This window comes from Euprymna scolopes, chromosome 36, assembly GCF_053919585.1.
Source record: "Euprymna scolopes isolate OS-2025 chromosome 36, ASM5391958v1, whole genome shotgun sequence".
Classification (NCBI taxonomy): domain Eukaryota; kingdom Metazoa; phylum Mollusca; class Cephalopoda; order Sepiida; family Sepiolidae; genus Euprymna; species Euprymna scolopes.
Genome location: NC_136517.1, coordinates 84,163,495 through 84,176,073, shown reverse-complemented (window position 1 = coordinate 84,176,073; position 12,579 = coordinate 84,163,495). Strand labels below are relative to the sequence as shown.

General features: G+C 34.5%; 1 protein-coding gene and 1 pseudogene across 8 annotated transcripts in view; one reads left to right on the top strand and one right to left on the bottom strand.

Annotated features, from left to right (window-relative positions):
• LOC145260645 (protocadherin-like wing polarity protein stan) overlaps nucleotides 1–12,579 on the bottom strand; it is a 450,806-nt gene that overhangs the window by 259,828 nt on the left and 178,399 nt on the right. The gene's annotated exons all lie outside the window — the stretch shown is intronic.
• Nucleotides 4,218–4,334, top strand: LOC145260901 (5S ribosomal RNA; annotated as a pseudogene).

The window sequence follows — 12,579 nt, the reverse complement described above, 5'->3', positions numbered from 1 at the left end:
TCTGTACTTTCACCTAACAATTTAATAAAACAAAATATCTAAAAAAAAAAAAAATGAATTTAATGCAATTTTCAAAATAGCACGGTAACATAAACCCTAAGTTTTTATGCTTGAAGTATTATAAAGAAAGAAAAAAAAAGAAGAAAAACATTATTGTTAATGTATTTTTTTTTTTACTGAAATAAAATCGCTTAGTCAGCTATAGACATAAACAGATTAAAAATAGATTGATAGATGTTAAACGATTAAACTAGATAAGGATAAGATAGATATAAACAGATTGTATGCGCAAAATTAGTTTATGGAAATGTGGATAACCAAGTTAACAAGCTAGTAGGAATATTCGTTACTAGCAGTTCAGCCCGCCTTTGCTCGGGGTCTATGTACTTTTCATAACTTTATGTATATATATATATACACACATGTATCTAATATGCATGCGCAAATATATGCATCTAATATATATATATATATATATATATGCATCAAATATATGTATCTAATATATATATATGTATCTAATATGCATGCGCAAATATACATTTATACGTTTAACAACGTTACTTTTAACATTTTGCTTTGCATATCGACTTAACTCAGATGGTAAGGAAAAAGACTGGAGAGCTATATGTTTTGTTTTCGATTCTTATTCGATTTTTATTTATTTTTTTTTTAACTTTTGAAATCACTACTATATAATAATCAATATACAATATAATAATCAATATACAATATAATAATCAATATACAATATAATAATCAATGGAGAATTGAGTCTATAATAAATACGAAATCTACATGAATTAAAATATCATATTTAAGCGTATTTTACCACCGGGCAACGCTGAGCGGCCTGCTAGTATATCTATAATATTAAATGTGAATTAACCAATGTTACTTTCTGTAATACTTTGTGTGTGTGTGTGTGTGTGTGTGTGTGTGTGTGTGTCTTTTGTGTCTGTGTATGTGTGTCTATTGTGTGCGTGTATGTGTGTATATGTGTGTGTCTTTTGTGTCTGTGTATGTGTGTGTGTGTGTGTGTGTGTGTCTGTCTGTCTGTGTCTGTGTATGCGTGTGTATATTTGTGTGTGTATGTTTTGTGTGTGCGTTTTTTTTAAATTTTCTTATTGTGTTTTTCCTGGGGATGGGGCATTCTTCTGGATGCCAAACATTCTTCCATTAGTTTAGCTACTCCAACCGAGAGATCTTGTATGTGTGTATATGTATGTTTTCTAGTGAATTTCATTCTGAATTAATTTTTTTTTAATAAGATGTTCATAAAGAAGTTTAATAAAGTTCGGTTCTCCTGTAGGAGACGTCTCCCGGAACTACTTTTGCTTTTTCTCGCTCATATGCCCTTATTCCGAATTCGTAGCAGCGGGCCGATATCAGAGTGATCTTTTTATATACTAAAACGGTCATTAATAATGTTTTTGTTTTTTGTTGTTGTTTTTAAAGTTATTCTAGCAAATTACCTAACAATTAAAAAAAATAAATATCGAAAAAAGAGAATTAAAAAAAAAAAAACTATGCAAAAAAAAAAAGAAAATTTTTTAAATTTAGTAATCAATTGATATGAAATATTTGCACAATCAAACGGCCCAAGAACGGAATTGTTTGAACATTTTAGAAGCGACAATGTGGTGAACTATGCACGATCAAAATTGTTATTAGCGGTAAAGATATGTACAGTAAGTCAAGGTTGCCCATCTAGTGCTCTGGTTTTTCAAATTCCTAACTGATTTTGATTGGTTGTTTGGTTGTTTTTGTTTTACGGCATATCAACCCTTTTCGGGTTATTTAATGCCGAATCCAAAGATTTTGAAGAAAAATTTTTTTTAATAGAGTATATTTGTTGTTTTCACGTCGGTTTCTATTTAACCCATAGTTGGGACCCTAACAGGTACTACCACTCCGGGTCAGAGTGGACCTGGGAGCAATGGTAATTAAAGGGTGGCTCCACACTTCCTAAAGCCCACAAGCCTCACCACTGGATATAATTTAAGGTCATATCCAGGAACCCCATTGAGGGACTTTTACCCTCTGCAGGGGGGCAGTTGGCGTATTCTAATGCCCCACCGACAGGGCCAGTAAGTAAGGGAGCAAATTATAGCGAGAAAGTGAACCCCTATCTTAAAACTCATCAATTGTTTTTTTTTTAATTTTTTTCTGCTAATAGTTAAGTCTGTAATCGTCGCAAAAAAGTTTTTTAAAAAATGAAAAAAAAAGAAGAGAAACGCGTTTATAAGGGGGGGCGCTCTCGTATAGGTCTGCCTTTTTAATGTTTAGCCTATTTTAAACTGATATAAATTATTGCACAATAAAAATAATTAAATTAAAACAAAAATCATTATTTTTTTATCTCGAATTATTTAACCACGTAAAAATGCCATTTTTTTTTTTTGCTGAATTACTAAATTTAAAAAGTGTTTTTTTTTTTGTTTTTTTTCATGGTATTTTCTAGTTAAATCGAGTTTATGGAATTTTTACTTGATTAAATAATTCAAAATAAGGAAAAATGATTTTTGTTTTAATTTAATTATTTTTATTGTACAATAATTTTTTTTTTTTTTACATGGAGGTCACCACTTATCAAGGCCCGGAAGCCACTCGGGGATAAGGGTTTTTGCGTGTACAGTAATCAATGGGATAGTATAGTAGTAATCGTTATATCAGTTTGAAATATGTTAAAACAATTAAAGTAAAAACTGTTAATGAACATTTTGCTAAAAAAAAAAAAACTGTTAATGAACATTTTGTTAAAAAAAAAAAAAGAAGACCACTGATCGGCCCCCGCTGCTAGGAATTTGGAATTTTTTCTTTATATCCTTGTGAGCGAGAAAAAAAAAACGAGAGTAGTTTAGGGAGACGTCTCATACAGGAGAACCCAAAGTTCATTAAAAAAAACATTAAAGATGTGATTTTGGAGATTATAGTTTTAATCTACGCATAGACGGCAGATGCTTTGCGTGATGAGTGTTAAGTGTGCTGCTTCCAAAAGTCATGTAAAGACACTTTCTATCTTTATATAACTAGGAAAGAAAAGGAAAAAGCCCCCTCCCCTCTTAAAAATGTATGAAGGGTCAATTTTTTTTTTTTTTTTTAATGAAAAGGGCCCAAGAGACCCCTAAAGGTAGATATCAAGAAATGAAAAGAGCCACAATGACTTTTCACATTCTCCACCTTGTCCTCCATAAACTGACTACAGCTGCAGGTTTTGAGTTTGAAACGAGGGGTGGGAGGGGGTGATGTAAGCTGGGGGGGGGGAATGCAAACGGAGAAGGGGAAAGGATATAAAGTCAGAACAAAGATGGGGATAATGTCAGTGAAGGGTGAAAAAGGAAGAGACGAGAGGGGAATTTTTTTTTTTTTAATTGAAAAGTGGGAGAAGGAACAGGGTTTTCACCTATTCAATCACCGTTCCGCCCCTCCCCCACGCCAACAGCACCTGCTTTTGATCCTCCTTTTGTGTAGGGGCCGGGGCTGGGGGTGCTCATTGTCACATAGCATCACATGAAACTTTAGGATTTCGGCCATGACTTCTTACCAGATGCTCTTCATTTGCTCTGGGTCCTTCGTAAACCCTGCCTTTAAGCGGTCTCTCTTAAAGAAGATTATTTTTTTTTTCAACAACATACTGGAAGGTGACAATGGCACATGATTAGCGACAACCAGTTCGTTTCACGGGAACATTATCACATTGGATGTTGACCACCTTCACGTGGTCATTCCTATAAGTAACCGATGTCTTTAACAAATGATTGACCAACATACTATTCCAGGGGTCAGGGGTAGAGTTGGGGTTATGCTTAATTCATACCAAAGCCAAAATCACACCGGCAGAGTTTATACCATTTCTTGAGGATTTGAGACTAATGTGCAAACATGTTTCAGCTGTGATTTATTTCAAAATCCAGCGTCGTCAAGCAACTAGTCACAACTGGTTTCAAATGTGAATGTGTAGATTTTTTTTTCTTCCCATTTCTTTATGGGAGAAAGACATCGCAGGTAAAACATGTATGCATGTATGTAGCCGATAATGTTTGCATAAATAAAGAAAATTATTCAATAATACATCTCTCTCTCTCTCTCTCTCTCTCTCTCTCTCTCTCTCTCTCTCTATATATATATATATATATATATATATATATATATATATATATATAAGCACTATTTTATAATCACCGGAGTTTAGTTGGGTACATGCATGCATACATATATACGGCATAATTGCGTTGACACACCGGTTCTCGTCAGATCACCGAAGTTAAGCAACATTAAGCCTGGGTAGTACCAGATGGGTGACCATTTGGGAATTCTAGGCGCTGTATGTGCTCTCCGCTTATCTCGGCATTTGTTTCCAGTCGTCCTGTACATACACTGCACTTGCGACTGGTATTTAACAATGTCGACTCAGGAGATGTGTGGTTGGAGATTGCGCACCTCCTATCACAAAAAAAATTTCACGCGCAGGCACCCCTTTGTGGATATCCATAGTCTGCCAAAAACTGAGGGAGCTTGTACATACATACATACATACATACATACATACATACATACATACATACACGATGATTGCTACATCTTTCCAGATGATCACCGTCATATTGAGCTCTCGCCATCTCGTCATCCGTGCCATCTCAGATGACTCTGCACTCTGTAACATAAAAATTGAGCAATTTCTACTGAGTTGACTTCCTCTGGAGGCTGAAGGGTATTCCTATGAACAATCATATGGCTTCTCAAACCAGCAGAAGACTTGTGAACTTTGCCGCATATTAAACAGATCGTTTGGCTCGGACTAATAGGTACGAAGTTGACCTGAACAGGAGTTTTGTGTGATTTAAGGTGGTTTACAGAAGCACTCATTCGCAAGTGTCGCATTTCCAGTTCTGTGTGTCATGGTTAAGACCATCTATTAAATCTTTGCGAAGCTCTCGCTTCAGATTGTTGTGAGCTTGCTTTCTTTTCTCTAAAGGATCAAAACTTTCACGAACAATCTTTCGCCTCTTCGGTCTTGGCAGAGTAAGTTCTTCCCACGTGCGGATCTTAATTTGCAGGGCTTTCAAATTGTTCTTTGTACAATCCTAAGCTTATGTTAAGGGCGCTTGCCATTTTCCAGCTCCCCATAAAAATACATACACACACACACACATTATATATAAATATATATATATATATATATATATATATATATATATATATATATATATATATATATATATATGGGAAAATGTTTATTCAATTATATTTTACCTTTTATTTATGAAGCTCGATGTAACTACAGAGCACATACAAATTCATAACAAATGTCTATATTTCAAATTACAAGATGTTGTCCATCTTATCGTTTATTTTTTTAAGCCTGCTGAAATGTTCAATTGCTGACAGCACTTGTTTCGTAGCGCAGAATCATTTCTTTAATTATTATATCAATTTTTAAATTTATTCCGCCCTTAACTCATCAGAAGAAAAGGAAGTTAAAAAAAAAAAAAAATAATATGGGCGTAATTACAAAATCCGAAAATTGGAAGTGAAGTTGCAATTGTGTTAACTATTAGTTGCGCCATCTTGATTATATATATATATGTGTGTGTGTGTGTGTGTGTGTGTGTGTGTGTGTGTGTGTGTGTCCCTTTAAGAAACTCGTTTCTTATGGTTGAGCACTTTCAGTTGAATTAAAGTCGGTCAATTTAGCTCTTATGCGCAGATCATCATATAATGATTAGATCACTCTGACAGACGTTAAAAAACATTTTAAAAAATAAATGTTTAAATTCAACAGCATTTCTCGCGGTTAACGGTAACCAAATGGATTAAGTCCTTGGTAATAGAGCCAGAGATGACTTCTGTCGCCAGGTTTGAATCTATCAACTGGTGTTAATCGTGACACCCTGCATTGATGATTCCCGAAAGGATGAAACACTAGTGTCCGAAGGTATTTAATAATTATTATAGTAAATAATTATATATATATATATATATATATATATATATATATATATATATATATATATAGTTTTTTAATATTTAAATTTAATTCAGAAAAATATTTTTTCAAAACAAAATTTATTATTTGAACAAAGAATACAGGTCAAAGTAATTTCCTTAACCCATGGATTTTCGATGTAGGCTCATCTCTTCAGCCTTTATTTTCTTTCTCTATGTCCCTTAAAAAGATTTAATTTTTAATATATTTTCTATGTATGTGTTCAATAGCAAAATTATTTTAAACTAGATTTAATATTTTGTTAATGACTTTTCATCTGAGGAGATGAGCCTACATCGAAAATCCGTGGATTAAGGAAATTACTTTGAATATTGTATTCTTCATTCAGATAATATTTTTTTGTTTTCAAAAATTATATTTTTCTGAATGAAATTTAAATATAAAAAACTATAAATTTTATATTGCTCTAGCTAGTCTATTGAGCAATTCCCTTTTGGCTGGGATTGTCTTATATAAAATTACTAGCCTATGTGGCCGGCGTTGCCCGGGTGTTCGGGGGTGTATGTTGAGCACATAAAAAAGTGTTAGTAGGTAGGCAGGCTCGAACACGTACCGCGAAGGAGGAAAAAAGTGTGACGTCTTTGCTGTTGCATCCATCACCAAACCGGAAGTGACAAAGGTTTAGAATAAGCCCAGTCAATCGAAAAGACGGAATGATTTCTGAAAATATCGGCGAAAAAAGCGATCCCTCCCTGTAGAAAACTGCCCAGTTGAGGGTGAAGGAATTAATGTTTTGGGCCAATTTTTCGATATTTGTCATCAGAAGGGCCGGCCTTTAAAACGATACCGATCATGTGAAAATCCGTCGCCTCTGTCGAATGTTTTAGGCAGATATACAAACATACGTACGTATGTCATACAATGTAGAGTATTTACCTGCTGGACTAATTCGCAAATAAATAAATAAATAAATAATAATAATAATAATAATAATAATAATAATAATAATAATAATAATAATAATGTCGTTCATCAAATTCCGCTTGTCTTTGGTTACAATATCACCTCAGCTAATATTTGGACTTGACGATGAATGCCTGGAAAAGTCGCTTCTGATTAACGTTTGGTTTTAAGATATGCAAACGAATAAATGATTTGTGGTGATTTTAAATGGTAACTCTTCTTTGAACTCATTAATAAGAAAAAATTAAAATAAAATGGTGAGGTATATAACAGGGCTGTAGTCTAAAGCTCTACCACTGGGCTCTATCTTCAGAATGTAGTAAATCTGTTGTTTTTTTTTGTTTTGTTTTGTTTGTTTTGTGAGGAGAAATTATTTGCTGAAATTTTATTATCTCACTTGCCGGTGTAACGTAAAATATTCCCCCCTGTAAAAATTATTATTTTTATCCATAAGAGAGAAAAGCTATTTTCAAGATCGGATTGTTTCGATTTTCGATACTTATCGGATGAAGTTCTGTACAAAACATATCTAAGAACACTGCCAGACATATAAATTAGGTTTGTGTGAAATTTGAAAAAAGATAGGCTCGGCCGTTTCAGAACCTATGAGGAAGGAACTCACACACACACACACACACACACACACACACACACACACACACACACACACACACAAAGTGGCTTTATATATAATAGTAGTGATACAAGGCTGTTGATGATGCTGATGCTTGGCTCCACACATAAGAGCATTAGAAACTGACTTCTAATTCTACCCATGTGGGAGATCAATAAATAAGGATAACCACTTGATACTATTTTGCTTGAACAGTTAAAAGCCCCCCCCCCTCGCATCTCTATCCATACTATTACATAAAAGCAACTTTGTGTGTGTGTGAGTTCGTTCCCTATGGACTCGAAAACGGCTGGGCCGATTTTTATGAAATTTCACACGAGGATACTTAATGTGCCTAGCAGTGTTCTTAGATAGGTTTTGCATCGGAATATCTTCAATAAGTATCGATTATCAATAATAAAAAAAAAAATCCGACGAAAGAAGGAACAGGCGATTCTAATCAACGTTAACACCTTATACAGCCTAACATCACAAGTGCATTTGAGAAGTTTTATTACCACACAACTCTAAAGGCTCGGCATATGAAATCAACAGAAGGTTTTTTTTGATATGACAGGGGTGCGTTCGAAATGAGCTGAGCCTATGGGGAACTCTCTCTCTCTCTCTCACACACACACACACACACACACACACACACACAAAAGGGACTGTTATATAATAGTAGAGATAGAGATATATGTATAAACAATGAAAATTAAATTATCATATCCTCGAGTGGCCTCTGGGCCTTGATAAGTGGTGATGCCTATGTAACTAAAAATGTGAATATGGAAAACATGAAACGTACACGACTTTAAAAGTTAAACGGGCTTTCATGTCTGATTTAAAAGACAGTCGTTTTTTATTTCGACGATGCATAGAAACCCTGCTCTTAATCTAAAGAATTGATCAAGTAATCAGTGGCATAATTAAGGTGGGAGTGAGGGGGGGGGGGCGTACCACCCTGGATGCCAGCACAATGTCACCCCCAACAAACTTTTTTTCAACGATGGTTTGGCGCAGAAAATAGTCTGAACCACTGGTGGTGTTTTGTATTAGTAAGATAGTTCAGTGAGAAAGATTGGAAATATTTCAACTGATGAGTTGTTTGAAGTGAGCAAACGACATACAAGCAGTCATTGTGTGTGTCTGCGTGTTCACCAATGTTTGTATGTGTGTGAATGAAGAGATTAGCGTATAAAAAATGTGGGAAACCTAGCGACACCGATCCGTACACTCGGGGCAACTGGGTTCCACTGGTTTATTGAAGAAAAAAAATTGGCTTTTTAAAGGATTTAGGTGGCTCCCAGAAAGACCATCTATATATATAAAAGGCAAAATGTGTGTCACCATTTCGCGCATGTCTTCAAAAGGCTTTTCTCGCACACGGTTCCAATGTCGTTACGATCGCTTACAACTGTTTATATGGGTCCTAAATAATAATATGTACAATTTGGGGAAGTGCGTCGCATCTAGATTTATTTACGTCGACTTTTACAAAATTATTGCTATTTTGGCTTCTCGCATGTTGATGAGGCTTTTTTGTATAAAAAGCGAAACTAATTCAAAGTTAACAACGAACAACGTTCTCGGCATTGCGCCGGGAAATGTCCAGAAGCAATCAGCTTTGATCAATGTTGTACATCAGACAATTGTTATTCAATCTGGACAATTGGGAGCTGGTTCCCCGCCCCCCCCCCACCCAACATCTGTTGCGGGGGGGGGGAACAAAAACAGTCAAACTTGGGTAAACAACTACGTGACTTCTATTTGACCTTCTTAATTAGGTCAAATGGAAGCAGCAGAGTTAACTTTTATTGCGCACGCCTGTTTTTATAGCTCAATTCAAACCTGGGTATGTTGTTTGTATGTCGCGGTGGCTTAATGGGTAATGTCGCCCGGTTTTTTTTTTCACACATTAATTTCCAACTCAAGGCTACGGGTTCGATTCTCATACTTACCTACCAAAACATTTTTTTATTATTATTTAACCCCCCCCCCGGAGTTTTGATTTGCCTCAAAACACCCGGGCATCGCCGGGTACCCCCCGCTAGTATATAATATAAATCTCACCTGTCTGTTTAAATGTATGTATGTATGTCTACCTAAAACTTTCGACAGAGGCGACGGATTTTTATGAGATTTGTATCGTTTTGAAGCTCAACCCTTGGGATGAAAAATATCGAAAAATTTTCCAAAACATTAATTCCTTCACCCTCAACTGGGCACTTTTCTACAGGGAGCGATCGTTTTTTCGCCGATATTTTCGAAAGTCATCCCCTCTTTTCGATTGGCTAGCCTTAATTTAAACCTTCTCCACTTCCGGCTTTGCAATGGACGCAACAGCAAAGATGTTACGAGTTTTTTTGTTGTTGTTTTTGTTTTTTTCACGTTCTTTTCCTCATTCGCGGTACGGGTTCAAGCCTGCCTGCCTGCCTACTACCGCTTTTTAAAAATTTGTTATTATTATTATTTTTTTTTTTGTGTTCAACACACACCGCCAAACACCCGGGCAATGCCGGGCAACCAGGCTAGTTTCAAATAAATTCAGAAAGTTTTCTGATTGGTCCAAAATATAATTATTTGTTTTTATTCAACATAGTGTATGCGCAGACGACTTGCGCACGAACCCAATCCGTTTACGCATTTTGATTTAGTATGCTACATATCTTTAATATATCGATTTCTTATTGGAAGTTTTGCTTTCTTGAGTTCTAATTCAATCGTTCTTTATTTTCTAAACACCTTTCGCTTCTGTTCAATACTAATTATGCGGTTATGAACGTGAAAAATAGTCAGATCGAACAGAAGATAACAAAACTCGAATAAAAATGGCGGGACTATTAAGATATCTTATCTATATTGTGTTATGGCGGCTAGACTAACACAGGGCAGAGCGTAGTCGACTATTGTGAAGGGTGGGAAACGACCCGTTAAAAAAGGGACAATAAACCTTATTTTATCAACCATTCTCTTTTATTTAGTTCTTTTGGCCTGAAATTCTTTTCACCTGAACTATTTCATGTGCTTCACTGGAGCTTAGAAACATCAAATATAAAAAGAGGTGACAGGTTGAACACATGACATAGAGCAATAGTTATTTTATGAAAACAACTAGCAGGAACGCCCGGTTTTGCTCGGTCGTAAAATGCGCTTAAATATGATATTTTAATTTACGCAGATTTCGTATTTATTATGAAAGAGTTAATTATTTCATATTATATTGTACCCATTATATTGTTATCATTTCAAAAGTAAAAAAAAATTTAAAATATGTATATGATTTGAGTGCCATCAGCTGGAATCGAAACCGAAACGAAAAAATAACAAAATATAGTTTCATGATTGAAACTATGTCTATAAGTAAAGCAAAGACCGAAGTTTATTTGTTCTCAACATGGTTGGCCCGTGAAAATGAATGTAAATTTTATTCAGTATAAGCTGGTTTCAATGACAACAATGCTTTTGATAGACACGGTGCAAACAAGGGCGGTCGAACGGTCCACAGAGTTTTAAAATTATATAGATTAAACAATAAACATACACAGATAAATGTAGATATGTAGTGAAGCCAAGACTACTACTTCTCCATTACATTACTCTTTCTCTCTACTTTCCCCTTTCCCTTCCTTCTTTTCTCTCTATGTGACCAGAGGTAAGTGTGTCAGAAACTTTGTGAAAAATATTGAATAATTCGACCCCCTGTCTTTCCAAGTTTATAACTATTCGAAAAATGTAATTCAAACCCTAATTTCTTTTCAGTTAAAAGGAGTAAGGACCAAGGTTTCATTTAAAAAAAAAAAAAAAGAAAGAAAAGAAAAAAAACAACAACGTGATTAAAAAAAAAAGAAAGGTTTTAAACTTCGGACTTTACGGGTAAATTTCTAAAAAAAAAACACTTTTTTTTGTTTTAAATTTGAATATATTATTTATTGATCTTTTAGCTTCAATTTGTGATAATATAAAACTTTGGTGAGTAAATTAATTATTTACTTTTTAATAGACATTTGAAAATGGGGGGGGGGGCGTGAATTAAAAAAAAAAAAACGTTTGTCTAAAATATTATATTCAGTTTATTGTGAAGTGCATAAAATTTCACATCGACCCTGAAAATATCGTAAAAACAGAATCAATAGAAAAATTTTGATAGATTTTTAAAGTTTAAAAATTGAAAAATACGGAACTCGTAAAACTCAATTAATTTCATTACTGTTTATTAAAAAAATAATATTTGTATTACTTTTTATACAACTTTAATAGTTTATTTTGGAAGTATAATCCATAAAGAAAATAAACAACCCACTTTTAAAAGAGAAATTACGATTTTTTTTTTATTTTATTCGCAGTTTCGTGTTAGGGGTGTCAAAAGTTCATACATAAATTCTGATACACCTAGACCAGAGGATGTGGTCAATCAGGACGGAGAACAGTTCTGGTGGAAAGAAGGGGATACAAAAAGTTTTGGAAGCAAAAAAGACGGAGAGACGAGTTGTTCCAGCGTCAGGGCACAAATGAAAAATCCCGAACTTTCTATAACCCAATACCACTTGTACGCTGAAATGCATATAAAACCGTTTCGTTTTGAAATGCCTTTTTTTCTTGAGTATTATTCTCAGGTCGGTTTCTAGACTGTTCCAACACCCCCGTCTTCTTATTAATTTCGACGACTCCCCAAAAGGGGGACCCGCCGAAATGGTGACCTATCCAACAAGAGTTACATTATGGTAACCGCCATAGATATGTGTCTTCTTACAAATAAATTAAAGTCGATTTTTCTCTTATTTCTTCGACCACAAAAGCTTTGTGCGGTGATTTAACAGAGAAGTCAACAACTAAGGAAAAAAAAAAAAAAAAAAAAAATCAAATATACAATAAATAAATGTTACCATAGCCAATAAAAGTTACTTTTCTACCTACCTGACACATTTTTTTTTTTTTTTTTTTTAAATAGCTTTAAATGCTTTTTATTTCATTTCGAATATTCACTTTTAACTATGTAGCAGTTCGTGAGCAAGCCACAGAGAAAAAAAAGCCTCGTTTTGAAATTCGCGGT